At 37.3% G+C, this 25,556-nt stretch overlaps 1 protein-coding gene across 1 annotated transcript in view; it reads right to left on the reverse strand.

Annotated features, from left to right (window-relative positions):
- Positions 1-25,556, reverse strand: part of rbms3 (RNA binding motif, single stranded interacting protein) — a 149,631-nt gene that overhangs the window by 67,328 nt on the left and 56,747 nt on the right. The gene's annotated exons all lie outside the window — the stretch shown is intronic.

Genomic DNA, 25,556 nt, shown 5'->3' on the forward strand with positions numbered 1-25,556 from the left:
TGGTGAGACAGAAACGTGCGATGAATGGACGGTCAGGATGACGTTTTGGCAGGGGAAAAACTGATCAGAAAATTTAACGAAAATGTAACAGAACGTTGAAGAAATGTAGTGGAGTATAAAGTATAATAATTGCTGCAAAATGTAACGAAGTAAAAGTAAAAAGTATGCACTATTGATTCTACTTAAGTAAAGTACAGATACGTGAAAAAATTACTTAAGTAAAGTAACGAAGTATTTGTACTTCGTTACATTCCACCACTGTTGTTTGGTGAATTGTTTTGAGGGTGAATTCCAGTTATTTCAATGGGAATCCACATGATCTGGAATTTTGATTGAATCACATCATCCACAAAAGATTTTCTCAGACACAGATTTTGCAACAGGTTCAAGTTGTTCATGCAAAATTTGCTGCTTTAATCAACAGAAAGCAGCTTATTTTAAAAGTGTATCTGTGTGAGCTATGCTTCATACATCGCTACATTACTGACAATAGAGAATGGACTTCTTTTCAAAGAGATATAGAACTATATTAGATATATCCAGAACATCTCATAGATAAAAATCATAATACTGAATTATAATATTAATAATTATTATCATTATTACTGTTTTTATTATTATTAAGTGGAGAAGAATACAGACAGAAAACGGCACCATAGATGGATGGACGGACCGACAGACATTTACTCTCACAATAATGGTATCCACATTGAAGCGCTACATGTGTATTGCTACATATGCATGTACTGTACTGTAATATGTAATGTCTCTTCTTGTATGTTTGTACATAAAAAAATGTGTGTTTTTCCCATGTGTGTGGACAGAAAGAATGTGTCCCTAACTGTGTTTGCAGTCTCTCTCTTTGGTCCTGTCTCTGTTTCTCAGCAGGGCTCGTATGGGTTCGGCAGTACAAGGTTATTTAGAAGTTCTTTTGAGAGGTGAGGCTGAACGAGTCAGCGAAAAGCGGATGGCGCCGCAGCCAAATGGACTCGGATCACCACAGAGCCCAATGAATTCAGCCTCATTACCATCCACCCCACACCCCATTCAACACCCTGACCAAGGACTACACAAGTTAATACAACTCCCCTAACACATACAATAAAAATGCCCAACAAACCCAGCAAGCACACACATGAACACAAACACTTCAACCAGATATGCTCAAATGCACAAATTCATGCTTATAAACTCACCAAGCATCCTTCAATGTTACCTGAATATGACTGTGTATGTACATAAATATACAAACAAAAACACTTTACTATGAAGACATACCATGTCAAATCAAAAGTAGCCCATTTTTACTTCATTAACAAATAGCCAAACTTTTATTATGTATAATGCATTGCTGCAGGTTATTCTGAAGAAAAAAATGTTTTATAATCCTTCATTAAAATGTAAAAGCTTTCTCTGCCTCTGAAACAACATTTTTGCTGATGCAACCAGGCCTGCGTGGGCAGGAAGAAATAATATTATCCTGAAATACCATCGCCTAGCCTTTCACATCCCGCCCTGCATTATTTCCCGATAAATATTACAATACACAAGCCTCACTCATAACCCCAACATTAGGGAAATTCATTGTGTTGGTGTCAGTGAGTAAAGCGAATTAGTAAAGATGAACCTAAATCCTACAAAACTTGTAGTTTCACGGTAAAAAAACAAAACAAATGTGGCTAACATTTTCATGCATACAAGGTCAAAAAGCACTTTAATCTTCTCATAATATGCATTGCACATCACCTTTTCTCAAAGAGTCTAAAAACAGTTTGTTCAAAGATTTAGTCTGCAAAACCCTCCTTTCCGAGAGTCTACTCTGCTCTGATTGGTCAGATGGCCCAGTCTGTAGTGATTGGTCTACTCTTTTTTCTTCTTTCTCTCTCTCTATGGTAGTTTGTCCACTTCAGCCCTCAATCTTTGATCAACAGCTCTATCTTCTTCCCGTAAATCCTACAACCGTCATCCAATCAGCACAAGGCAAGCCTGACGTCTCCATAAAACACCTCTTCCTCAACACTCCACAGATGATCCCAATCAAATGAAAGAGAAGAACACTCCTGTGACCGATCTGTGGAGTTACGCTAATCTGTCCGCTTTTAGTCAGGAAAGTCATGTTTGGCTGTTTTATCCTTAAAGTGCCCCCTATTATGCTATTTTAAATGTCCCTAATTTTGTTTTGGAGGTCTCCAACAATAGGTTTTCATGCATCCAAGGTCAAAAAGAACTTTAATCTTCTCATAATGTGCATTGCACATCACCTTTTCTCAAAGAGTCTAAAACCGGTTTGTTCTAAGATTTAGTCAGTCTAAAACCCTCCTTTACGAGAGTCTACTCCGCTCTGATTGGTCAGATGGCCCAGTCTGTAGTGATTGGTCTACTGCTTACAGCACGTGTCAGAAACGAAACGCCTATTACCATATCTGAATTTTGCCTCTGGAGGCTTCCTCAGCGCTTGATGCACAGTGATACGAACAGTAAGTAACGATGGAGTTGACTTTACTTTATCAATTCCAGCGCAAGTTCTCATTCTTGTGAAGCGCATGCAGAAGCGCATGCAAAGTGTATTTGCTCTCGCATTGCTGAAAACAGCGTCTTATCGACATGTCGACAACATGAACCAAACACTTTCAGGCCTCAGCTACACTGTAAAAGAAAAAAAAAATTGCTTCCTTCAATTTTTAAGTACAATCAACTTAGATGTTTAAGTCATTTCAACTTACATTGAACTGACTTTAAAAAATGAGTTGAATCTTGTATAATTTATTTAAAAAAAGTTTAATTAACTTATTTTGATGAGTTAAAGCAATGTAAAAACATATGTAAAAACGTATTGATCATATCATTTTTTACAGTGTACAACTACAGTACATGTTGTTTGATTGCTGAAGACTCGTTTCAGCAGTTTAGAATCTAATAACTTTATTTATTGTGCACTTTAATCCTTGAAACTTTGCAGACATTTTGCATTCACAAACAGCTATATTATACACTGCATCAAAGGTAATATTCAAAAAAGCTTAATTAGGGCACTTTAAAGTTTCATTAATTTAGAACATCCAGATAAAATGAGCTGAAACATAAGAAGTTATTTTACATATATTACATTTTTAAATTATTATTACAATTGTATAGTATATATGTATATATATATATATATATGTTTTTTTTTTAGCTTTTTTTTTTTTACAGATTTTACATTAACTTTAAATTATTCTTATTATTTAAGACATAAGCCCTTGAGTGTCCAAGAAATCCTCTGTGGGTGGCTTCAGGTGTGTCAGGTTAAACCTGGGGCATGAACATTCATCTGCTTCAGCTTTGTATGAAGCACATTTATTCTAATCAACCACTGGCAGGTGAAGCACATCCATTAACACACATTTATTCTAATGGATGCAGAAGAGCGGTTAGCCGCCATGCTAATGGGGGTGTGTGTGACAGCGCAGTGTGCCGAGAGGCCAGCGGGGACTCGTGTGTGTCAGCTCTGTCTCACTATCAAGGCCACCATCACAAGTTATAAATGTTAATGCATTCTCCCTCAGATTGACACAAATGGGCGCAGATGCGCGCTCACATACACACACACACACACACACATTGATCTGAGCTTAACAGGCCAGTTTTATCTCAGCAGCTGCGGGTGAGAGGGATGAGAGAAGGAAAGCTGTGAGAGAGTGTGAATTCAATGATCCTCAGCTTGTCCTGAAAAACATGTAAAATGAATCTCAAATTTATGACCGAAACAACCCCCACCAACTCCCACCCACCGTGCTATACGCCACAAGACACCTGCGCTGGCAGAGACATGATGTCTGCATGCCTCAGCTCTGTCTCCAACTTTGCTCGCAGCTCAAGGACAAACAGAGGTCTGCTTTAAAGACCACATCAAAAACTTGCCAAAAGCATTCTGTCTTTCAACACAAAGCAGTGTTAAAGGTACTAGATATCACAACACAATTCTAAGCCCATCACAGAGGTGTCACGGGACCTCACAAATCTAGGGGAGGGAATCTTTCATCTCAGTGTTTGCACCAATAGCATAGGGGTGCAAGAGATTAAGGCCACGTTCACACAGAAGCAGAATATGGTTGTCAGTCCTATATTTGAGTCCTTAATACGGTTACGTTCACACAGAGTTCAGTTATTTATGGAGGTGATAACTGCATTCTATAACCAAACTTGTGCCTGTAAACTTTCAGTACTCACAACCGCATTTCTCGGAAAACCCGAACCAGACTGGACAACTAGTTGCCTGTCACGTCGAGAGAGCCACAAACGGGTGTGTGTACAAAATACTGTTTTTCAGGTTTTCGTGTGTTTCTTCATATTTCACAATATTACTATTTTTAATGTATTTTTATCAGCTAGAGTTACAATTCAATTTACAATTCTGATCATTTTTTGTGGATCCAGAATCATTTGAGAAAGAAGTAGTCAAAAAGCAGCCCTTCCAAAGGGAGTGGAAGATGTGTTGAGAGTCACCAGGGGTCTGAAAGCACCTACTCCAGCACTGACCAGTGAACCACAACATGTTACAGCAAAACCTAATCACAAAACCTAACAGCGACTGTCGAGTCTCAGGAGAACGCCCTTACAGAAAAACCACATGAGTTTCACATGTGCAAAAACACATGTGATCCCATGTGACAACGTGGACATGTGATTTTGCACATGTGAAATTTAACATGTGAAATATGTGGAACACATGTGCTTTGCACATGTTAAAGGTAATTTGCACATGGGAAACGTGTGGTTTTGGAACATTTTCATGTGAAACCCATGTATATTCCCATGTGAAACCCATGGGATTGCATGTGAAACCCATGTGATTACATGTGAAACCCATGGGATTGCATGTGAAACCCATGTGATTACATGTGAAACCCATGGGATGTGAAACCCATGTGAAACCCATGTGATTACATGTGAAACCCATGTGATTACATGTGAAACCCATGGGATTGCATGTGAAACCCATGTGATTACATGTGAAACCCATGGGATTGCATGTGAAACCCATGTGATTGCATGTGAAACCCATGTGATTACATGTGAAACCCATGGGATTGCATGTGAAACCCAAAATTCCCATGTGAAATCCATGAGCTTACATGTGAAACGTAAAATTCCCATGTGAAACATTTAATCACATGTGAAACCCATGAGATATCATGTGAAATGTAAAATATCTCATGTGAAACCCATAGAATGACATTTGAAACCCATCAACAATCCATGTTAAAGCTACACACCATGTAAACCTGTAACTTCATGTGAAATCCATGTAAAAATCATTAAGCAATATACCACAGAAAACGGTAGGCCTACCATGTTCTTGTGTAGGCTCTATAGCCTAATGTTTCCCAACATTAAAACAAATAATTCAAAAAAAAATTTTTTTCACTTTTTATTTCATTTCAAAATATGCAATACAAATTGAATGTTTAAAACAAACAAAGCAAAACCAAATTAAAATTATACATAAAAAGCCGCAAAAAACGCAGGTATACGCGCATGTGTGTGTGTGTGGTGTGCGTTTGTGAAAGTGTGTTGTCTCAGTCCTTTGTGTCTCCTGCAGCAGGCATCCTGTTTTGGGATAGAAAAAGATCAAAGATTAGGGCAGTGCAAACCATAGACTGTAAAAAAAAATATGGACGTAGTGTCCGTGACGTCACCCCGTAGGTTTCTGAAAAGCATTTTTATGGGGCTTAATAATTAATTATTATTCATTTGTAATGTTATTATGTCATTAAACGTTTTACGTAAATATGCTATGGAAATACATCTTGCTTAAACAACTGTATAAGACGAGTGGTGCGTCTCATTTATAAAAAAAACTATTGACAGTTTGTGATTAGATCACAATGTAGACTGAGGAATAAACTGAGTCATCAGTCCTCGCGCATGTCGGTTTCGCAAATGTGAACAGACCACATGGGGATCACACTTGGATGTTGGATCGTCTGAATATTACCTTTCTGCTCGTCTCCTCAGATCTTTTAACTTTTGTGCCATGCAGACCTTGATCTCAGTGCCTCCGATGCCTGGGTGCCTCTTTTTGACATGGTCTGTAAGAAATGAGATTGATTACATTAAAATTTGAAAACAAGTTTGACATGAAGTGACATAACTGTCAGATTCAAACTGTGCTTTCCGCGCTATGGCTGGCGCTGACGGACGCGCTCAGCGCTTGTCATATATAATAACTATTGATAAAAGATATTCAGACATGCTTACCAATTATTAGCTGCACCTTTTGTAGGTCAAGGCTCTTTTTTCACCAACAACCCCTTTTTTTCCGTTCATGCTGCCATCTCTTCGAAAGAGAAGATGGAGTCCATAAGAGTTCTGGTTAACTTTTTGTAGCCCTTACATCTTTGAGCATGATCCAAAGCAACTGGGTTCATTAAGTCAGTCACAGACTTGTTCTGCAAAGCAAAAAATAAAATAAAAAATAGAACATTTTCGTCAGGACAGAAACCGTGATCTTTTCAACGTTATTGCATATTAGGTGAGGTTTTCACTTTGGAGCTGTGAGTGTAAATTTTAGCATACAAGTATTTATTGTTCATGCTCGAGTCTTGATACTCTTTTACCTTCATATTCCAGAGTTTAGGGGTAAAATGCGAGAAATCTCCTTTAGTGGACTTGGATATGCTGGGCACTACTCACTGATCTATATAAATGACTTGATTGCTCATGACGTCATGTAAATTGAAGTCACCATATTCTATTGAATTAATAGGAAATCATCTGACTTTAATGAGTAAACATGACCTAACGAGTCAGTGTTTTTTATATTTGAATTCTATACATTCTTACCATGTAAACATCCAAAACATTTCTGATTATTATCAATGTTGAAAACAGTTGTGCTGATTAATGTGTTTGTGTAAACCATTGTAACAGTTTAAACCATTTTTTCCCCTCCAGGATTCATTGTTAAATAGACCACAAACATATGAAGGGTAGTTTACACTAATGTTCAAACATTTGGGGTCAATGATAGATTTAAAAATGAACAGAAAAAAAAGAAGAAATTCATATTTTTACTCAGCAAGGATGCATTAAATTGATCAAAAGAGAGAGTAAGGATTTCTGTTTCAAATAAATGCTGTTATTTTAACCTTTCTATTCATCAAATAATCCTGAAAAACACAAAAATATGAAGCAGCACAACTGTTTTCAACACTGATAATAATCATAAATGTTTTTTTGAGCATCAAATCGTCATATTAGAATAATTTATGAAGGATGATGTGAAGCTGTGATGCTGAAAATTCAGCTTTGATCATAGGAAGTAATTGCATTTTACAATATATTCACATAGAAAACAGTTTTTATTTATTTATATTATTTCACAATATTATTGTTTTTAATGTTTTTTGGTGAACATAAGAGAAAGAGACATAAACATTTGTACCAAGACAATTAGTGTATGTTTGACATTAGTGTATGTTTGGCGTTTTACTTACTAATCATATGGTTCATCAATAGTGCTTTAGAGATGAAGATCAGCTCCACTCCGCTCCGTTGAAGGGCATCAGCACTGAAGGATCTAAGAACACAACAAGCCATTTGTCACTGAGCCAACAATGCAATGCCAGGTTTATTGAAAGGAAAGAAGCTACAGCAGAGGTGAAATGCAGAAAAGAGAAAGAATTTAAAGAATATACAGAATATAATTTCTTAACTAGGATAACAGAATTTGTTTTTGGGTTTACTTATTCATTTAATTTTGCTCATACGGTGTAACTTCGTTTGGATGTCAAAACCTTCTTAAAATAAACAATTTAAAAAAACAAATTGAGAAATAAAATGAGGTTATTTAATGAGCTTCCTCGGCTCACCTGTGTCCTAACGTTACTTCTCCGGCAGCAGCTTTCTCCAGAAATGTTGAAGTCGTGGAGCTTTCTCTCTGTTATGGGTTATTTTGTTACTACTGAAATCACAGAACATTTTTTAATCAAAATGTGTTTAACGTTACCATTGAGCTAACGTTAGTTTCAGCCAATTTTCTTGCTCCTGAAAGTAACATCACCGATACGTTATGTTTACGTTTGTGTTAAATAAATTAGCTCACTTCCAAGTAAAACCTTTACAAAACCTCTCATCTACACATAAGAGGTGATTAAAAGCCCAAACTTTAATAAATAAAAGTTCAACCGAGTTAACATTACGTTAGCCTAGCTAGCTGCTACCTCTTCAGAAAACGGTTGAGATCCTAACGGACTTTTTCCGAAGACACTACACCATGTAAATTTTTAACAGAATCGTGTCAATTACAAGTAAGAGAAATGTCAAAAACAGTTGTGAGTATTATTCGTGTGATTTTAGAGACTAATCTCACCTGGAAAAAGCCGTGAAAAGTTTAAACAACATCGAGAGAGGGAGTTTTGTTGCTTACCAGTAGCAGTGGTCCCGCGCCGTTTCCATGGCAACTCTGCGCGCCGGCCGCTCCAGTGTTTGAAATACTCGAAAGTTCACGCGCACGGCATTGATTAAACCACGTCAAAATCATGCAGCACTTAAAATGAAAAGTTTAATATCCACTTTATTTTATTTGAAAACGTGCTTGCAGTAGCCTATTGATTATATCAAATATAATATACTGTTGATTATGTAAAATATATTTACAATATAGCTTTAGAAATGGTAAACAGTGTTGAAATAAAAGTATTGCAAAAACTCATTAAAAACTATACGTGTATATAAGTGTTAGTATATACACATGCATTATAAGCTTTATGTTCTATGCATTTTGTGTGAAAAAGGCTATTGAAGCTAAAAATGTACAGTATTTGTGACGTGGTAACATAATTCACATGTTAAAACCTATTACAACGTGCAAATATATTTCACATGAGCTCCACATTATTACCTATAACATGTTTTCCACATGTGCCACGTGTTCCATTAAGTTCACATGTGGTGACATGTTGTTCACATGTGGTCGAACATTACTGCATGTGGTGACATGTTGTTCACATGTGGTCGAACATTACTGCATGTGGTGACATGTTGTTCACATGTGGTGAAACATTGTTCACATGTGATGACATGTTGTTCATATGTGGTCACATGTGGGCATATGTGGTCACATGTGGTCACATGTGGGCACATGTGGAAAACATGTGATAACATGTGAAATTCATGTGTTTTTTCTGTAAGGGCGCCGGCCCTGTTACCACAGAGAGAGGCTGAGGGTGTAAGAAATTACAGATGAACAGAACCGAATCTTTATTTATTGCCACACGACCAAGATTTATTACCAAGACTTTCCCACAATGTCGACACAGACGGGAAAATACAGGGACAACTGCTGAAGCAAGAGCTAATGTGGCTCAGAGGAATATCTCTTGTCTTAAAGGGATAGTTCACCCAAAAAAAGAAAATTCAATAATGATTTACTCACTATAATCATGTTGTTCCAAAACTGCATGGACTTACTTTCTTCTGTGGCAGAATGACAGTCTCAAGTGACCACTCACTTATATCGAATGGAAGAGAGGAAATACAATGAAAGTGAAGGCTGTCAGTCACCAAAAAAGAAAGAAAGAAAGACTGTTTTTATACCTTTCACTATACTTTAATGAAATAGACCGATTCTTAAATGTATAGTTCATCCAAAAATGTAAAAATGTGTGTTTGTGTGTTTCCCTAGAAAAAAGAAATGGAATGACATGGTGAATAAATGATATCCTTTTTGGTGAATTATTCCTTTAAGTGTCTTTCTCATGGCTTGCTCCTTATAAGGATTGAACCAGTAAAATTCCAGATCCTAGAACAGAGTCGACGACAGCATCCTTACACGCTGATGTGAGCATGTTGATCTCTTTTTTCTTCTTTCTGTCTCTCTATGGTAGTTTGTCCACTTCAGCCCTCAATCTTTGATCAACAGCTCTATCTTCTTCCCGTAAATCCTACAACCGTCATCCAATCAGCACAAGGCAAGCCTGACGTCTCCATAAAACACCTCTTCCTCAACACTCCACAGATGATCCCAATCAAATGAAAGAGAAGAACACTCCTGTGACCGATCTGTGGAGTTACGCTAATCTGTCCGCTTTTAGTCAGGAACGTCATGTTTGATGGCTAAACACAAGCGGACGTTTGTTGCCATTTCACTCTTGATGAAAGCCTGTTATTACCAAAGACATTATAGAGCCGGTGGTGTTGAAGCGTCTCTGCTTTCATCTTCACTCACCGTGGCCTCTTCATCTTGATTGGGATAAAGGGTAGACTATTGAGCTCCAGAGAAATGAACCTCTTTTTCTTTATCACACTTACACAAACACACACACACACTTGACAACAAATAGACACTTACAATCACACACACGATTCTGTAGATGTTTTCTCTAAATTTCGACATGAGTGCTCTGATATTTCTCAATTATTGTAGGACTGATAGAGTGTTTTTTTTTTTTGATAAGCCACACACACACACACACACACACACACACACACACACACACACACACACACACACACACACACACACACACACACACACACACACACACACACACACACAGTGTACCACTGTGCCACCTGGAGGCTTATCTGTCATGACCTCGGATTTAGTGGCAATAGAAAATGATAAAGGATAGGACAGGCACTCTGAGAGGCAGTGAGGGATCACACTGATGCCGTTGAACCATGTCACCAGCGGCGACACACACACCGGCGAGTGATCAAATAGGCAGTGCTAAAAAATGTTGACACTTACAGCTCTTACTGTGAAGACTGAGGGTGAAAATGGCACGGAGAGAAGAGATTACATGGGGGGAAATGAGAGGGACAGTCAGTCTCTTAAATGTAAGGCCATTGGTCTTAAGCAACACATTTTCAGAATGTTCAGAGTTCAAACCAAGCATTAGATTTTAAGCTTTAATTGACAATAAAAATTATTTTAAAAATAACTGAAAAGAAAACAATTTTAAGATAAAAAATCATGTTTAGAATAAGGAAGGTACAATGGAAGTAAAATACATACTGATTATAGCCACAAGACTAAAAGGGGTACTTCACCACTGGCACAATGAGCTTTCAATAAAACGAGGCTGCCTATAGACCTTATGCACCAGAGAAACGAGGGCGCCGCCATCTTTAGAACTTTGAACTTCCGTTTTTGCGGTCGCTCTGTATATTTCTATGGCAACGCTGTCCAGGAGTAATTAGCTGGTGAAGTTGATTTACTTATTGTAGAGTTAACGAAAGTTATCATGAGCATTGTAATGTTTATGATAAGCATATGTCTTAACAAATGGACCTTGGAAATTTTTTAAACGAGCCGTTCATTCATAACTACGCAACATCGCTGTGAAAAAACAGACCGGAAGTCAAAAGACAATGAGCTCAGCGCGGAAAAGGGGCGTGGCTACATAAGGTCTATACAGTAGAATGGCGGGCTAAAGGTTGCAAAAAATTGTACAGAATGCAGGAAACAACCTCTGTGTTTGTAATCAACATTTCAAACTGGATGACCACGAACATAGTGTTTTAGGCCAAAATGAGAGGAAAAAATAAAAGCAACCGCCGTACTGTCAGTTCCTCCCGACAGGAATAATATGAGTTAACTACAAGTTAAGCTTAATCAACAGCATTTGGTTAATGTTGATTAAACATTACAAGACTCACTGTTTCAAAAGTATAGACACCAAACGAAAACAAATGCATGTGTAAAGTTTATATCCAATTTTACAACTTTGTTGTCATGAGATTGTAATGGCTAAAACCTTAAAATGACCATAAAAAAATATGATTTAGACAGCTTTACAGCTGACATAATACAAACATTTTAACAAAACAAAACAAATTAATTTAATTAAAAAAATTTAAATCGTCCAAAAATCTGCTCCATTCACTTCAATTGTAAGAGCCTCACCATAATCTCCAGTTTTGCCCTTTTTTTTTGTAGTAATCAACATTATTACACAAGTTTTAAGGGGATAGTTAATTTGCTTACCCTCATGTTGTTTCAAACCTGTATGAGTTTCTTTCTTCTGCTGAACACAAACAGAAGATATTTTGAAGAATGTCATTAACCAGACAGGTAGCCACTGACTTCCATTTTATTTTTTTCCTAGGAAGTCAATTGCTACTGTCAACTGTTTGATTACCAACATTCTTCAAAATATCTTCTTTTGTGTTCAGCAGAAGACTTTGGAACAACTTGAGGGTGAGCAAATGATACCAAAATTTTCCTTTTTGGGTGAACTGTCCGTTTAACTTGTATTAAATATAGAATATTCCTTTACATGACACTTGTGTGATAGAATAACTGAATGACCTTGTCTGTGTAAAGATATATCCAATGCTGTTGTCATGACAAATAATGTGGTAAAGATTGTAAACTTGGTAACGTTTAGACAATGTCTGCACAAGGATACCCAGAAAGCAGGTGACATAACTTCCTTGTTTACATGGAGCTCAGCAAGCGGTTTGCCAGACTGTTGTCTCGAAACAGCAGAAGAACATAAACATCTCCTTCCTGTTGTCTGCATACGTTCCAAATGTCTGACGCTGAAAACCAGCCAGAAACAGTATAAACAAAAAGATGTCTGCTACATCTTCACCTGACACCAGGTGTTTGACAATATGGCACTGATGATGTACTGGTTGACGCCCACAGGAATTATCTTTATAGCTCAAATAACTAAAACAATTAATGGAAGAGTTAATGCAAGTGCTTAAACAAAAACATGAGCTTCACATTTTGGACTTTAAATCCTCTCAACTCTGGCAGTGTTATGTTGCAGTGTTAGCAGGTTACTGTAATCATGACTTTAAATAAACACCACAATTTTTTCCAGAAAATTGTAAATTGTTGAAAATAATATAAATGATATTATTAATTAAGAAAGTAAAAATCATACATTTTTAAAAGCCAGGTCAAATGACCACATTACTTAAGAAAATAATATAGTAGTGAGGCCAATATGACCATTATTAACAGATGACGGGCAATAAAAAGATTTCTGCCTTGCTTAATCTGAACAGTTTATTCTAGTAAGGCGTGGGAAAGCTCCTAACTGCTACAGCTCATTTAACACTGCCAAAACTTAATTAAAAACCAAAAAAAAAGAGAGATGCGAATGGGGAATTTAGTCATAATAAAAGACACAAACAAATAATGTCTCATAATTGAACAAAAAAATCAGATAGCCATAACATTACAGTCCCATTTCCTCGTACATGGGTATTTAAGAGCCTTAATGTGCTGATTTTTTTTGTTAATACAGTGCGACTTCCTCCAGTAGGGCCATTACGCTACAGACATAATGTCCATCTTGGGGCCAAACGACCTAGTGTTTGCTTTGTCATAAACACACAGGCCCTCAACACACACACAAACGCTGAGCTCATGTGATCCAAAGCCTGTAATATTGCCCAACATAGCCTATCACGCCTCAAGAATTGCCAAGACCGTGAAACAGTGAGCTCATCTATACCGTGGCCAAGAGCACCATTTGCCCTGTGGTAATGACTGCAACGAGAGGTGTGTAAAGAAACCAACGTATAACAAGGCCTTTGTGTACTGTAAGTAGCAAACAGTATGTAATGTAAGGAAGCAGAAATAATAAATTGATTAAATTGAACTGACAAATAAATAAATAAATTGAAATTAAATTATATTCAACTGCAATTTTTAACTGACAAGCATAGATAGATAGATAGATAGATAGATAGATATGGTATTGGGTGGATCTATAAAAAAAAAAAAAACTATGATGCATCACAAATGGTTCTCCAGCGCTTTGTCAGGCCGTAACTATAGTTAACTGGCGAGCGCTTCAGTGAGCTCATATCTGCCTGACATTACAACAGCAGCTGTGTTGAGCTCTGTGATGAGGTCATCTTTACTTGACATCTGGGTCCAAGGCAGCTGTGTTTTGGCACGTATAGAGCCCGTTCCGACATAGCTGCCTATACCACGCCCATGACGTCTGTGTCTGCGCCACATCAGTGTATGTTATCGGATGAGATTTCCGGAGCATTTCCCCTCAAACTCTATCATTCCCAATATCCATCAATCATCCGCTCGTATCAAAATGATCAGCATCATTTGCGCCTTAGGTTCAAACACTGCTCACACCCTTGTGTTGTTTTTGCGTTTATAAGAGCTAGATGAAATGTAAAAAGAGGCATTAATCAATCAGTGCTGGCCTTCTTGCAGCTGGCCTGCTCATCCGGTGGGAGGTTTTTATGAATTATATAACTTTGATTTATTGCGTGTCAAGAAATCGGGGTCTATTGTTTTTTTTTAATGTTTTTTTTACAGCTGTAGAACAGGCCAACGTTAGTTCCTCTTGTGCTGTACTTCCCAATGGCGAGTATTGCAGGGGAGGAGATTTGAGAGTTGGAGTGAGAGGAAGTGAGGATCATTCATTTGTCTGTTTATAGTGAGCTGTTCTTTGAAGCCAATCGATTTCGATTCTGGGCTAAGATTCTGCTCTAGCACTGGAGTAGATTGGAGTAAACATGTGACGCACACGCAGATGCTGACCGTCTTTCTGAGTTAGCTCATCAAAGCAGACATTTCCATGAAATGTCGTCCAGCACTCTCATTGCCTTTCTGTGTAACAGACAGGAAGTAGGGTCAATCTGGCCATGTGACATAGTAAAACCTTCCAGACTACTAAGGGACTCCCTTCTCTAGCATTCTCTCTTACTCTCTCTCTTTTCAGCCCAAGGAACATGCTGTTCCACCAGTAGCAGCTGTTTGCACAACTCAGTCCCATATGGAATGATAACCAGTCAAGGTCCTCCATCTGAAACTCATTTGCCTTCCTTTAGTTCCTTCAAACAAAGTCCACACAACAACCCTAATGCCTCTGGGTATGTTTTGAAAGACATCTGCATGGATGAACAGTGAATAGTGAACCAATCACAAGGTCATGGTGACATTGGATCATGTAGTATGTGATTACACATGTGCCAAACAATGTGATGTTAAAAATAAAGAATACATTATTAAAATTAGCATCAATATACAATTAAAATAATATTATATGAAAATATGATATTATTATAAAAATATAATCTAAAATATTGGTAAAAACAAATGTGCATACTGAACAAATGCACTTTGACACCAAAATATAACAATGTTAAATATAACTTATAACAGGATGCAATTTATGTTTTGTATTTTAAAATTTGAAATGCTCACACACACACACACACACACACACACACACGCACGCACGCGCACGCACGCACGCACACACACACACAGGGTTGGACAATGAAACTGAAACACCTGGTTTTAGACCCCAGTCATTTATTAGTATGGTGTAGGGCCTTCTTTTGCAGCCTATATAGCATCAATTTGGAATGACATATATAAGTCCTGCACAGTGGCCAGAGGGATTTTGAGCCATTCCTCTTCCAGAACAGAGGCCAGGTCAATACTTGATGCTGGTGGAGGAAAACGTTTTCTGACTCCTCCAAAACAGTGGTGGCTCAAAAATATTTAGATCTGGTGACTGTGCAGGTCATGGGAGATGTTCAACTTCACTTTCATGGTCATCAAACCATTCTGTCACAAGTCTTGCTGTGTATATTGGTGCATTGTCATGCTGATACACGGCACCTCCTTCAGGGTACATTGTTTGAAACATTAGGTGCACATAGTCCTGAATAGTTTGGTAGTCCTTGGCAGTGATGTGCCCATCAAGCACAGTAGGGAATGCCATGATATTGCAGCCAAAACATCACTGATCCACCCCTGTGCTTCACTCTGGGCACGAAACAGTCCGGGTGTTAAGCCTCTATGGGGCTTCTCCACAGACAGTGAAGGTGGATCATTAGAGAACAATACATGTTTCACATTGTCCACTGCTCAACATTTGCACAGCTGACACCATTGGCAAGAGTGAACAAAGTTTTGGTTTTAGCAGCCCGACCATGAATATTTACACTGTTGAGCTCCAGGCAAACAGTTTTGGTGGAAACAGGAGAGTAGAGATACACATTTAAAAGTGCAGTGAGTTGGGAAGCTGTGGTTTTACGTTTTTTGGATAAAATCCGGGTTAGTACCTGGACATCCCTTTCAGACAGCGTCCTCTTGAGTCAACAGTTACTCCTGTTAGATTTGGTTCATCCTATGTGGTAGTATGCCAACATTACCCTGGATACCATAGTTCTCCATACACCACAAAGATGTGCTGTCCTCACAGATGAGCCAGCAAGACGCGCACCAACAATTTGTTCTCTTTTGATATGTCTTCCATAATGTTGTGTGGATTTCAGTTTTCAAAAAAAAAAGAATCTGCAATGAATTTGTACATAGAAAGAAAATTTGTCTGTGTGACAAATCTACGATAAATCTTACAACTCAAGCAGCAATTGTGAATCAACTATTAAGCAGATGAAGTTATTATAAGAGGAATGAAGTGGAAGATTTATTTGCTGTAGAAAGGACAGTCAGCTCGAGCTCTCGTGAGGACGACGTCTCTCCGTAATGGACGAGAACATCAGCCTCCATATCAGTTGTTAGTACAACTCACTTCCCGAGATGGGGGAGATATGTGGACAGATCTCAGGTCCTGCAAACACACGCACAGCACTAGAGAAAAATAACAACAGCGCTGGACTGAGACGAGGCTACATGTGTACGACAGGGACAGAGGAGACACGGGAGCATCCGGACGTGTCTGTCTGTGTGGTTTCCGCTGTCTCACTCTCAAATCCTTTCATTTGTGAAATGAGACATTTGTGATGGTGTTTCTAGTGCTAACAGCTGGAGGGATGTGTTTTCTGCCTGATCAGTGGTCTAGATGGAGAACAGCCCTCTGAGTTTTGACGAAAGCTTTGAACGACGTGCACTACACCTTTCCTCTGGCCTTTGCGTTCCCACATCTAAAGAGAATAGAAATCAAACACACGTGCACCTTGCAAATGCACATTAGCAGCATTATAAACAACAACAACTGCAACTCCTTGAGCTCTCAGCTTTCTTTTTGGCTGGCTGTCTGGAGCCCAGCCCTCCAGCTCCTGAGTGCTCCCACTAAAAGCCCCTTTCCTTCCTCACACAGATGCTAATGCACGGATAATGAGATTGGTGAGAGGCTGATAGAGGCTCAGAGATACTAACATTCTGACTACATCACCCATAATTCAATTGGGCCAGCATGGCCTTCTTCCTTTTGTTTGCGAGCTGGAGGTTTTAAGGCCACACCACTCTCACATCCTCCTCCTCCTCCTCATCTCTGGCTGTGTTCGGAATAGCATACTATACAGGGTAATGCAGATATTTTTTGAAAGGGAACCAGTGCAATTCCGGCCAAAAAGTGAGAAAGAAACACCTTACAGTAGTTGTTCATACTTCATTTGTCTTACAAATATGAGAAAGCAAATACCCCCTCTGTTTAAATGGGCTAAATAATATACCCATACTATTTTAGCAATAAGCAGTATAGACTCAGTATACATATACACAGTATACTCATTTTCAGATGCGGTATACAAACAGAACATACTAAATGGGTGAATGTATTCCATAATGCACTCCACCTTCCAGTTTCAGTGCGAGACTGTGAAGCAATATAAACAGTGATTCCGAATACTTCATTATTTGATCTTAAAACAAAATTTACACACATTACATTTAAATGCTAAAATAACCTTTAAGATAAATAATTAATTTATAATCTACCGTTCAAAAGTTCAGGGTTTACATATTCTTCACAGATGAGGCAATTCCAGAATGCATTAGAACATGGAAAAACATATAATGAAAGAAATGCTGATTAAAAATATATTTAAACTTCAATATCAAAGTATTGCTAAAAGTAGTTCATTCTAATTAGAAACGGATTCTTTTACCCAATGTTGTATTTTTATGCATTTAATGTACACTACCATTCAAACGTTTAGTGTCAGTGAGATTTAAAAAAAATAAATGAATACTTTTAACTATTATATGAAACTGATAATAAGTGACAGTCCATACTTTTACATTGTTATAAAAGATTTGAATTTCAAATAAACACTGTTCTTTAAAACCTTCTATTCATCAAAAGAATACTGAGAAAAAATATATCACGGTTTTCACAAGTTTTAAAATGTTTCTTGAGCACTAAATCAGCATATTAGAATGATTTCTGAAGGATCATGACACTGAAGACTGGAGTAATGACGCTGAAAATACAGCATTGCCATCATAAGGGTAAATTACATTTTAAAATATATTAAAATAGAAAATTGTTATTTTAAATTGTAATAATATTTCACAATATTACTGATTTTACAGTATTTTTTAACAAATAAATGCAGCCTTAGTGAGCATAAGAGTAAATATGAAACAGCAAGTTATTGTGGTAAAATTATGTTGAAATGTAAATCATTATATAACATGTTCAGTTTCACAGTTCCAAAAAGTAGTAGGCTATTTACTCAGTATGCAGTACACGATATGCAATCCATTCACATCTACTGCAGGTAAACCACACACAAAAAACACTATCGAGAACAACAAAGTAGATGCAGACCACACATTAGGGATGTTTGGACAGATCATGTTGGTTTAATCAACCTTATAACAACAACAACTAAACAAAAAACGCGTTTAAAAATAAAGACAAACCAAACAGGGAGAGTTCCTCTGAAACATAGTCCAGATCCCAGAACCCTTATACAGCTTTGAGTTACAAAACCCTGAGAACAAGACATTGGCAACAGGCTCTCATGGATCAATTTCATATTGGACTCTACCGGTGTGCCTGTGTTTTTTTTGTTTTGTTTTTTCGCCGCAGTATCATAGGCAAGAGGAAGGCGCATTATGTTATACAAATCATCTGTGAGTGAAAGGGAGTGAGAAGCCACCATTTTATATAACCGGAATGTGCCTGGTGCTTATTGCTTCCCGAGCCCATTTCGTTGTGTCGCAATAGATCTCGTTTATGCTTTCGCTGTCCTGTGTTCTGCTTTGTCCATTACTTTCCCCGGCGAGACAACTACAAAAAAACAAGGCATCTGTTTTCAATCACTGTGGGCCCACACCAAAACCGAACGGCAAGAACACAACGCAGCACACACACAGAGACGGCGAGCCCATGGAGAGGGAAACACACTTCACAGAACATTTAGGAAATGGGAATTTGATGTCAATGGTGGAAGACAAAGAGCAATCACTTTTTTCCTCCCCCCCCCCCCCCCCCCCCCCCCCCCCCCCCCCCTTTTTCCGCCCCCATAACTAGAAGAATAATCTTGAAGCGATGGTTGTTGGATTTTCAAACATGACACGGTGTTGGATTTCAGTGGTTTGCCTTTATTATACATAAAGTATGTACACTTAGGGAAAAGACGAACATTACATTTCTCATCTCATCCATTTTTGGCCTGGTGAGTGACTTGTACTGAGAACATTTAGGAAGTTCTGCGCTATGCTTTGCTAAGCAACTACAAAAGGTAATTTGCTTGTATAAAGACTTAATACAGCTTCTTTGTCTTTGGCTTAGCATTCGATATCCCCTGAGAATATCGAACTCTAACAAATAAGAAAGCGTTCCCATAGCAAGCTAAATAAACATGATTCTGATGTTAGAACCATCAAATGCAATAAATGAAATGAAAGATTTAACATTCTACAAGATTTTAAAAGGCAAGCATCATCACAGCAATTTCCGCTATTATATAGTGTACGGGTCTTTTTAAAGTATTAAGCTTCAGGCTGCACCGTTTGTGCTACAATCATAAATAATATACTCTAATATACTAATATTTGATAACTCAAATCTTGCAGCTTGTCGAGGAGAGGTGTGCTATACTTATCAAGGAAATCAAACTTAAAGTTTTCATACGGCAAATGATAAAACAGGCAAAAAGCCCTTGATGCTCCTCTAACTTTTGATCACCTAGAAACAACCTATCCACCATATTATATTAGTGTGTGAGTGTTTGTGTGTGTGTGTGTGTATTATATATATTAAATATATAAGGATTAAAATGTACAGTATGAAAGTGAAAATTTAAATTAATTTAGCAATTTTCCAAAAGAAAAATTTTTGGTTATTAAATTATTAGTGTTTTTATTAATTAAAATATATTGTATTATATCTATAATCCATTATAATTCATCATGAGGGTATATATATATATTAGGGCTGTCAAATGATTAATCGTGATTAATCACATCCAAAATAAAAGTTTTTTTTACATAATATATGTGGGTGCATTGTGTATAATTATTTTATATATATAAATACACACACATGCTTGTATATATTTAAGAAATATTTTTCATGTATATACTGTATATAGATTTATATATAATGTATATTATATATAAATTAGAGGTGGGCATAGATTAATTTTTTTAATCTAGATTAATCTAGATTAATATTGAAATTAATCTAGATTAATCTAGATTAAAATGGCTCATTTGAATTCTCCCGAAGGCATTCAGAATATGTACCAAAATAATGACTAAAAGTAAGTCTTTGAGAATAGTTTGCCTCGCGTAGGGATGTGAATTTCTGCCAAAAATGCCATTCGACAATCGAGGAGCAAAAGGCGAATATCGTAAAAACAAACAAAAAACAAAACAAAAAAAACCCCGCAATTTCATCTTTAGCGATTTGTCATCAAACAAACTGTTTATTAATTGAACAACATGTTTTCGTCCTTTTTTTTTTAACATAGTAGGCTAATTGGAAGAAGAAAAAAAACACGACAGTCCGTTTTTGCATCGCCAATGTTTGTTAGATCAAAAAATAATGTCATCATATGTCATAAGAATTTTATGTGAACCTGCCTTGTTACTGCAATAGCCTCATTTTTAAACAAATTAATTTCAATCAATGTAAACTATTCGTGTGATTATGCCACTGCGCAATACACGCAATACACACACAATGTATTACCTGAATAAAATGAAATCGAATGTATCGTCCTGTGGAATCATTCATTCACAGACAGCTTACGAAGATGTTCAACTAATAAAGATCTTCATCGCTGGCAAAAATATGATGCATTTGCAGATTTGCATTCACTAGACTAGACTGTAGATCGGCCACTTCATCCAACGCTCTTGGTGCTCTTAAATCTTCCTGTTTCGACTCCGAGTGTGAATTGAAAGCGCTTCAGACGATTCAGTGCGCGAGGAACTGAACAGATCAACTGATTCGCGAACCGATTTAGACAGATCATCTGACAACTTGTTTGATGAAGTCTTTGAACAGAATCGACTCAAAAGAGTGATTCATTTGTAAATGAGCATCGCTCATGCCCATACAAAGGACACAGCGCGCTTGGAATAAACTCATTTAACAACGTATTGCGTGGCTTTCCTGTCCCTGCCTTAACCACCAGGAAAAACACTTAAAAATGTCAGATAATGACACCAAATATATGTTTTTTGTTTTAATTGAAGTGTTTTATTGTTAATAAAACATTTGTAAGACAGTTATATTGCAAACAATTTTTTTAATATATTGTAGAACACGGTCAGTACCATGAAATTGGCTTGTCCCTCTGGTCAGGAGTCGTGGTTTAGTGACGTATTTTGATTTAAAAAATATATTTTTTTCCCCCTTTAAATGTCATAATACAAAGGAAAGTAGTATATTTATTTAGTGGACTACTTAAAAAATTAAAATATTAACTAAATATTATAAATAATTTACAGGGAATAGCTGTCCCTCAATTTCATGTCACTGGTGTTACAATTTATAAAAACCACTACTTTGAAATAATGCAACATCCTTGCCAACTTCTTTCTGGGTCAAAGGTTAATTTGGAGGCGGGGCTGTTTTGAAAAGCACATGGTGAGTTTGCACTCTCTCTTCATCTTTTAGCAATTTGATAAATAATTTGCTAATTTCATGCGAGGACTTAAGATGTGTCACTGGTGTTCTACAGATTATAGTAAGGGAAAAAGAAATTTGATTAAAATAATTGTTCAAATTGCATGATTAAGTGATTTATTTGCAATTTAAGAAGTGTGGTTTGAGCTACTGTGGTAGCCATCTTAGATATGTTATCTTGTCTGCAGATTTGTCACTGGTGTTATCGTCACTGGTGTTACTGTTACTGCTGGTAACACCAGTGACATGACGATAACACCAGTGACAATCAATAACACCACTAACGTTTTTCTCAACATAAGGTTTCATAAAAGCCTCAACAATAAATATTACTAATAAATTGATAAAAATTTGTTTGAAATAATCTTATGTTATGTCGTTGGTTTCACATTGCGTCACTGGTGTTACTGCATGGGATATTGGTGTTCTGGCATCAGAGTAGCCAAGTTTTATAGAATATGGTTTTTGTATCTACCTAACTGTTGCTGCGTTCATTAGTAAGCATTTTAAGGATATGATCATTCAATTTTGATCACTCAACCTCAATTATTTCTAATGTTACAACAAAAAACACAATGGTAGAAATAGAAAAATGTCACACAATAGAACTTTACACATACCTGGTTAAAGCAAATTATTACTAATCAAGACAATTTCTTAATATTACATTAACTTTTTCTGTCTTTGATTATGTATGCAAATTAAATGGTCAAATTACATTCTGGAAAGCCTGAATTGTCATCTAAAATATAGGTAACACCAGTGACAAAAAGGCAGCTCAAGCATTTTTTTTATGTAATGTAGTAAAAATATAAAAATACATTAAGCTGTCATTTAAGTTGATTTATAATGTTAAGAGGTTAACTATTATCTGACTATAAGTTTTGGTATAAAAAAAAGAATTACATTTTTTTAAAGTTGTCTGTTCAAAAAGCCACCATTTTCATAGAATGACCCCGCCCAACGTAACAAAGTAAAAGTACACCTTGTGTCCCTGACAGGAAAATACCCTACTGCGCGATCTGTGACAGTAGGCGCGGCGTCATACTACACATTAGAATTGCGCGAAAATATAACGATATTCGAAAAAGCTATTTATGATCCCAACCCAACTTTGATTAACGGCGATATTTTTTTTATCGCCCGATAAGAGTCTCACGTTAACGCAGCACGTTAACGCCGATAGCGGCCCACCACTAATATAAATATAAATATTTTATATATAAATTATATTTTTTTCTTAAATATACATGCATGTGTGTGTATTTATATATATACAAAATAATTATACACAGTGCACCCACATTTATTATGTAAAAAAAAAACTTTTATTTTGGATGTGATTAATCGTGATTAATCATTTGACAGCCCTAATATATATATATATATATATATATATATATATATATACACACACATCATACATAACATTGAATATTATCATGAAAATGATTATTAATCTTAATACATAGGACTAGCATAAACCGGGCTCAGACAGGAGTTTTTAAATCTTAACTGGTAGTGAAATCTGGTTGCATTATGTACCCAAGTAGAATCTTTACAGATCTTCTTTTTTCAAATCTCAAACCTGCACACACTACAAGATTTGAAAATATTGGCGCATCAAACACTACAAGACATTCTTAAAGGAGAACTCCGGCGCAAAATGAACCTTTGGTCTAACATTGTTACCTAGTCAACCGTTATCTGAGATTTGTTTTCATGATTATCGAATGTAAATAGTTTTATCTCTAAAAACAGTTTAGCCTATAAAGCTAGTATAATGCTAGTATATTGGGCATAGTGTAATGACAAATAAAAATCGCTTGTTAATACCACTAACAAGGCTGAAAATAGCCCCACACTAACACGGTAGCATAATGAGGGTCCCTACCTTCAAACCGAAGCATTGAGAACTTTGTCAGTGTCCAGACAGATTAATAAGAAGATATTTTAAACATACAGTCAACTTCGCGAATACAGGCAGGAGCCATCTTTGAAATACAGCCTTTACCAGTCGATCTACGAACGCCGATCCAAGTGCGCTGGTGAGATGTGAACGAGCTATAAGTTGTGATAAGGTGAGCGCGAACAGCAGGCTTGGATCGGCAAGTTCTCAATGCTTCGGTTTGAAGGTAGGGACCCTCATTATGCTACCGTGTTAGTGTGGGGCTATTTTCAGCCTTGTTAGTGGTATTAACAAGCGATTTTTATTTGTCATTACACTATGCCCAATATACTAGCATTATACTAGCTTTATAGGCTAAACTGTTTTTAGAGATAAAACTATTTACATTCGATAATCATGAAAACAAATCTCAGATAACGGTTGACTAGGTAACAATGTGTAATTAGACCAAAGGTTTATTTTGCGCCGGAGTTCTCCTTTAAGAATGCATTATAAAGGCAGCTGTGTTGTTGCCACATCTCGAGCAGCAGTTCCTCCATCTCCGTTGTCCACCGGACTCGCACAGCTGCTTTTTGTTTTGCGGCTGCCATTTCAAAAGTTTCGTCACTTCCACCTCATTGTAAATTAAGATTTGATCTGTAAACGCCTTACATTACCATATAATCTGGGCTGAACATCGGAACCGACTAATGCCCTGGAGGCAGTTTTTTCTCTGAATGTCACGAGGGGTAAATCGGGCATAAATCGGCCTTAAACTAAGCCCGGCTTTAGCAAACTCACTGCAACCCCCCAGCTGCTAGCCTAGCATCATTGCAGCGTTTGTTCCCTGGGCAAGCACCACTCACTTTCTACAGAAAGGAAGGAAAGTCGAGTTTAATAGAGTAGCTGAATGAAAAAAATAAAGCTTTGCAGGAAAAAGCTGGATTCAGGCAATTCAGCTTAACTAGTGTGCTCCAAGGTTCGCTAACACTCAGGCTAGACGTAAATTTGTCTCTGTGTGTGTGTGTGTGGAAGACCTGCCAGTCACCCAGCAGTAGGAATCTTTGCGACAGGTGCAGCTCAGACTCCCACAGCGTAATTCACGTCTGGGCTTAAGGTGTGATGGGGACTGGCAAACACGCACACACACACACACACACACACACACACACACACACACACACACACACACACACACACACACACACACACACACACACACACACACACACACACACACACACACACACACACACACACACACACACTCTAATTACCAACCTGACCTTGGTTAGGTTATTACGAGTACCTTCTACTGCAGGGAACGCTTTTCCCTGCAACTTTTCGGGCAGAACGAAAACATGAATGTGGAAACCGCTGAGGTTATGTGAAGAAATGAATAGTCCACTCACAGCAGACAGAAAAGGGGAAACAATTTAACTTCAATTTGAAGTTGTTGCACTGGTTTATTCATACGAGGTGTCCGTGAGGATGGAAAGGCCGCCTTCTTTAAGGAGCAATTATTCACCCTCATTTAGCGTCACCGGAACGCCGTGACACACGCAAAATTGAGAACGGAGAAGAATGAGAGCATTTACCACACTTCCCCTCATATAATACCCTGAGGAAAGTTTTTTCCGCCTCCTGCTATATGGCTATATTAAAAACAAAACCATTTCAAGCATGAGAATATGCTTCAAGAAAGCAATGCTACTAAGTCATGAAGGTAATACAATTACAGTTTGCAAAGACATGTAAATACACACTCGTGCACACAATGCAAATCTCTTCGCAGGCATAAAAGAAAAGACCTTCACTTGCACGCACACGCACACACACACACACACACA

Source organism: Rhinichthys klamathensis, unplaced genomic scaffold (assembly GCF_029890125.1).
Source record: "Rhinichthys klamathensis goyatoka isolate OS25496 unplaced genomic scaffold, OSU_Roscu_1.1 h1tg000006l_1, whole genome shotgun sequence".
NCBI classification, from domain to species: Eukaryota; Metazoa; Chordata; class Actinopteri; order Cypriniformes; family Leuciscidae; genus Rhinichthys; species Rhinichthys klamathensis.